The sequence below is a fragment of the Limulus polyphemus genome, unplaced genomic scaffold (genome assembly GCF_000517525.1).
Source record: "Limulus polyphemus unplaced genomic scaffold, Limulus_polyphemus-2.1.2 Scaffold2175, whole genome shotgun sequence".
Classification (NCBI taxonomy): Eukaryota; Metazoa; Arthropoda; class Merostomata; order Xiphosura; family Limulidae; genus Limulus; species Limulus polyphemus.
In genome coordinates, this window is record NW_013667785.1 from 129,703 (window position 1) to 136,407 (window position 6,705).

The following is a 6,705-nucleotide window of genomic DNA, read 5'->3' on the forward strand; positions in this document are numbered from 1 at the left end:
TAAATAACAACATGGTGCCAAAATAGGGGTTTGTAGTTTGAGTAAATGTCAGTGTCTCCAGCCTTGTTTCCTTACTTTTTTTGTGATTTCTATTTGCAGTTTTTTAAATTCCCAATTTTTTATTTATCTCCAATAAATGTATATTTAATTTTTCTTGGTTGAGTTTAGCCCATTGAATATTGTGTCAAGCTATGGATCAAAAGAGCCAAAGCTCCTGATGCAATGGTAGTGGACATGCTTTGCACATTCAATAGTGGATGGGTTATAAAAGTGACAGTCAAACCTGTTCTAAACTAGAGAAATCTGCTGATTGAAATGTTATTCAAGATTAGGTAGGACTATACTTGCACCTTAGGAGTTTCTAACCTGGTCATTTAACCCATGTGTGCATAAGGTACCATTCAAGAGATAAGTAACAATAACAAACATATTTTTTTGAAATCTAACAATTATATCAAGAAGCAAATATATTTTCTGATACATTGCACATAATAACTTTTCTCGACTTGTGCTGCCCTATGTATGCACAATTTTCACTCAGCACTAGCCTTAATGCTCCCATCTACCCTTACGTAACTTCTTGTGGTATTGCTGTGCTGTCGGATGCAAATGAGCATGCAACAACCTTCCACCAATCAGAATGCAATACACCATCCTAGCACAGCTGACTTCCTCAATATTGTAAAGCATTATCATCACTTCTGGATTTGACATTCTAGTGTGCAGTCATGCTCAATTTTTGGTCTGTACTTATAATTCTTGTATGCACTTTAGGTTAATTCTAATGTGTTTGACAACTCTTAGTTTGTTGTTGTTTATTTGCTGCTTACTTAGTTTTTTAGAATATTTTTCTTTGTCATTTCCACATAATAAACTTCCATTATTCATTAATATTAATACAATGCCTTCTGTTATAGATCTGGCCACTACTGATACACCACCACTTACTACTTTTGTGGTTTCAGGCTTCAAATTTTTTATGGAAGAGGTTTTGGTCATGATGCATTGCGATTTGTAAACTATCTTGCAGCCTACTACGTCAAGTTGGGGAAGTTCTAGCTTACCCTTCACACAGTACCTTATCCATTTGGGAGTGTTTTTCAACACCTACCTCAGCAGGGCCTAGCCTTCTTCTCTTCGTCTGAGGTCATTGGAACTTTTGGTTTCCAAAGCCAAGTCTTTTCCCTTTCTACTTGTGCATGAGGTTCTACCTCTTTTGGAAACCTGGGCTTCGATGGAAGCCTTCATACCCTGGAGTGCACTCATGTTTTGTATTCAGTGGGTGTCACACAATTATTGGAATCTCGTTCGAGATCCCTTGGACTCTACCATCTTCCTCCTTCCTTCCCTACAAGTTGACCTCGGCTGGCATTCATCTGCCTCCTCTCCATCCTGTTTGCGCCTTTTTACAGATGCTTCTCTTACAAGGAAGGGAGCATGTATAGATTCTCAAGAGATCTCCAGTCATTAGATGGTGGTTGAATCTTCCAACCACTTCAATCTTTGGTAACGTTTTACAGTGTGTCTAGCCTGGGATTATATCCTACCTTTAGTACTGGGCCATTTGATCATGATCCATTCCGACAATTCGACCATTGTCTCTTACATCAGTGAACAACGGGGCACCTGTATCCATTCATTTTGCTTTTGAACATTGGATCTTTTCTGGGCCTAGTCTCAGCAAGTTTGCCATCATGCTCTGAATCTTGCAGTGGTTTGTTTATCTTGTCCTGATAAGATTGTACCTACAGAGTAGTCTCTTGTTCCTCAAGTGATTTGGTTATGCTCTCTGTTTAGCACTCTTCTTCCAGATGCATTTGCCACCAATCTCAATACCACACTTGTCCAGGTATACTAAAATGTAGATCTTCACCATATGGCTGTATAGGTCTATAATGCTCACTGAAGAGATGGGGTGCTCCACAAGACTGTTAGAGGCTGCATTACAGTATCTTGCATCATACATAAAGCCTGCACCAGACTGTAACAACTCCTGGACTGTCATGAGTATAGCAGTGTCAGGATTGCTGCCCATCACTCTGGACCTGGTTGAATACGCCAGAACTGGCATGCTTTTGAGAATAGGGTTTTCATGGTCACCCATTGCACTGTCTTATGCTGTTGTGTTCCTCTGGACTCCCTACTTCAGTACAGTGGAGTACAAGAGTCCTAGCCACTTACCAGTTCCTAGCTGCTGGGATGGTGGACCATGGAGGCTTCCTCCTGTGTGTGACCAATTTCTCTCAGTAGAGAGTAGGGTGGTGGTGTTCTGCTGGCATAAATGAGTACTCTCCTCCTACTGTTGACCAAAAGAAAAATTCCTGATGCCACTTGATTTTGGGCTGTACAAATCCATCACATGCAGTTCTCCCCACCAGCTGGCTTTCCCCCATCCTACCGATTTTGGTTCCCAGGTGGTCTGATGTTGGATTGGCACAGAACCAGACAACATATATTTTCATACATGTTGTTGGTAGGGTCTCTCCTCCTACCATAGAAGGAACAAAAAACTCCTGACACTGCCTGATTTAGAACTGAAGTTGGTGCATCACAATGCATTCCCCTTTCCTACCATTACCTGGATGTTGGGTTCCCAGGTGGCCTGGTCTTGAGGTGAAGATGGTTCAGACCCTCCTCCCATCACTGACCAGAAAAGAAATACCCGATGCTATCTGGTTTTGGACTGGAGTTGATCCACCAAATAGCACCCTAGCTACTCTTCATCATCTGGTGCATCAAATTACAGATTGGATGCATGTCTTTTCTGCCTAGTCAATCAAAGTCATGGTAGGAAGTTGGGCTTGAAAAATAACCACGGGTGCTCAAAGACTGTAGTCTCTCTTCATCTTTTAGGTATGTTTGCAGTAGGTCAGAACAAGTATGAATATTTTGCAAAAGAATGAATGAAGCCGAAAGGCTGAAATGTGTGAAGTTGGCAAAAGGAGAGTGCTATCTTGCATTGAGCATTGGTTGGAAAAGTGGTGAAGACAGAGGTCAGTGGTCACATGGAGATGAGGAGAACCAAGCACACCAGTGTCAAAGCTAATATTTTCAATGTTGAATTATGGACGCTTTTTATGTGAATGTAAAGTTTTGAATATTAATAACTAAATGGAATCCAAGAGTAGGTCATAGAGACCAAAATAAAACAAAATTTGGACTTGGATAGTTTTAAGTTTAAGATATAGATAAAATCATTAGATAAATCTGATTAACTGATAAGTAAACATTCCTTTTCAGGGACAGGGAATAGTGGTCCAAAGCCCTTGTTAATTTAAATGTTGGGGAAATGGCAATACTCAGAGAAAACCCACTTTCTTTGTCAAACACTAAATATTCACCCCGATATTCTGCCTGATGTAGTGACACGTATCTTTAAAGTGGTTGAAGAATATACCTGGTACAGAATGGGATGTGGTCTCCTATGAGAGTGACCCAATACATTAGGGTATCATATTTCATGAGTTCTCTTCAGGCACCTTCTGAAGAGTGCTCATCCAGGTAACTTTTGCACTGGTCCCTCCAAAGTAGTATTCTATCTATTATGTGAAAACATATCAGAAGTTAACATTTTCCTACACCGAAAATGTATTTCTGATAGATACTTACCTACTCTCACACTTCCCACCCATCCTCCTATTTCCAGTGTGTTATTTGTGCCTAATCTCAAGTGATGATAGTTCTCTACAGTATAGAGGGAGTCAGCTGTGCTAGGAGGGTGTGTTTAACCCCTATTGGTGGAGAGTTGTTGCATGCTACAGCACAGCTATGCCACGAGAAATTATATGAGGGTAGGTGGTAGCATCAAGGCTAGTAGCGAGCAAAAATTGTGCATATAGAGGACAGCAGAAGTCGAGAAAAGCTATTATAATATTTTGAAACTTTATTATTATCAATTTAAAGCAAATAAAAACATATATAAAAAGATAAATAATAATTTTATCTTCAAAGCTACTCTTCAGTAAGACGCTTTCTAATTAATTCTACTTAACAATAGAAAATATTCCCTTTTTTTCACCATAAAACTTTATATATGTGTTAAACCCCCCTATGTGTGTTAAATTGTCACATTTGTTGTTTTAAATTTATCAGTATAATAATTTTCATAACATAATCTCTTACTTTTTCACAATAATACCAATATTTGAAAAAAAGGTTCTTGTAAAGTATGACATTTTTCCATAATACAATTATTAACATGTTTGTTAGCAAATAATGGACAATTATTTGCATTTTGGACATGGGATTTCTGTAAATGTGTAATTAATATACATGTATAAGCATTTTTGGAAGTTTTCATAGCACACTTGAACAATTTAAAGTTATAAGTAACATAAGAAGTTTGAGCTAGGAGTTTCACTTTATTCAGTCATAAGGTTTGTATGTGGATACATTTGGATGAAGAATAATTTTTAAGTATGAAACTACGAGCCTATTTATGAATTCAAATCTTTATTATTGTAATGTCTTTGCATATGTATATGCATTTTCTGTTAATTGAGCTTCACCTATTGGTTATTGTGTATTGCATGATAAATGTATATATGCGTTTTAAACATTCTGTATTTATCTTAAAATGTTTATACTATTAATTTATGTGTTGTATTAAAAAATTATAGAAGCTTATTGTTTCCAGGTTATGAAGACTCATGTGGTCAATTTGTTGTTACAAAGTTATGGAAGGGCACAGAGTATGACATTGCATATAACATCAGATACAATGTAAAGAAGGACTGTTATTGTGACCAACTTAAAGTTGGTAAGTCTATTAAAGATATTATTTTGAAGTTTTATACAAGGGGTGAGGAAAATATGGTCTGCATGCCAGATCCGGCCTGTCTAACCTTTCTGTTCTGCCCGCCATGACTCCCGACAGTTGTGGAAAGAACATAATAGGGTCTTTATTCAATAAATGTTGAGGTTATTTAACTAATATAGTAGAAATGTGCAGCCTAAGACATCTTACCAAAATTCATGGAGTGACCCTCTTGCAAAAAGTATTGCCCACCACCATTTTATACCTAAAAAGGATAAGTTTAAAGTTCTTATCAATAACAATCATACTTTCATTAAAAGCTGATTTTTATTTTATTCGTACAAAGAAATTTACCTGTAGTAAATATTTGTTCAAAAGTGAAACCAGAGATGAAATGAAATTCAAACACATCTCACATTTTTGAGAAGATATTGTAATCATATCTAGTTAGAAATTACAACTTGCATAACAGATTCTCATTGGAACTATTGTTTTATGTACTTCTTCATAAGTTTAAAAAAAAGTATTTGAAATGTGTGTGAATCAAGTGATTTAAATGCTCTTACAGCTCCTAAAAACTGATTAAAGTGCAACCTGTTGAGAAATACTGGCATCATTATGTCACAGAAGGTAAACAAAGCATTTGAACATGGTTTACGTATACAGAACATTCAGAAAATAAAGATAATGGAAACAAAACATCATTTCAGCTGTATATATATTCAAGTGAGTTGTGGTGAATTATGAGGAAGTATGTGTGGAAGCTGATGAGATTATCATCACCAACAAATTACATGCCTAATGTTTGGTCTTCCATACTCTGGATATCTTATGTTAAATGAAGTAACTGGGACCAAACTTTTAGAAGGATAAGTAGAAAAATCACCTGAGTAAAATTGCATTTTAATTTAATTAAGATAATTAGCATAAATGGATAACAAAGTTATTATTTACTAAGCTTATTTTAGAAGTGGACATCAAATTTGAATGTCCAAATTGGTGTTATAAACAATATATTCATATATTCTTAGTATATATATATATATATATATATATATAAAGAAATACTCATCCAAATGAATATAATGTTTCCTAATGATAGAACAATCACAAACTTCTTGTCATTTAGGAAAGTCATAAAAACTAACCATTGGGCTTGGTGTAGATTTACACAGATAAATTATGCAGTAATTAACCATGATTTTTGATTAGAATTTTTTCAACAACTACTTTAAAAGAAGCATAAATAATTCTTGAAACTAGTGTGTCCTTTAATTTGTAAAAACAATTCAAGGTAAATAAATAACAATTTCTGTTGATGATAATATGCATTGCTGGTTAACACACTTGAGAAGTGTAAGTAATTGCTCATGTATCAAAAAATCACATCATCTTTTTATCTTTCTTGTATCATAGTGAAATGTTGAACTGTAATTTATCAAATAACGTAATTAGGAATGGAATGTATAAAATCAACTACATTAATACCAGGGTATAAAAAATTAGAGATTTATAAAACACAATACAAATTTTACAAAATATTAAACACTAATAAAGGTATACTTGATCAAGTAAATGACTTAATCTCAAAATACAAACACCAATATTAAAAAAGCAACATTATTACTATCAACATAATAAAATAATGATAATAGTAATAATGAATCAGGAAAAAAAAGAATCAGAAAAAGGAAAACCTAATTCATAAGATTATTCAGAATAACAATATTGTAAACTTCTCAAAGAAGTAATGTTGAATCAAAAATAAAAGATTAAGTGAATACTCGCAATAATATCTTTTAGCAAAACAAATATCTTGCGTATATGTTTCACAGATTCTAACCTAATATTGCTCTGTCTGTCTTGTCTATTTCACTTCAAACCTCAAAGTTCTTATTTGGTTGTCACAATAACTAAATACTTGTTTTACATACTCAAACATGGTGTTG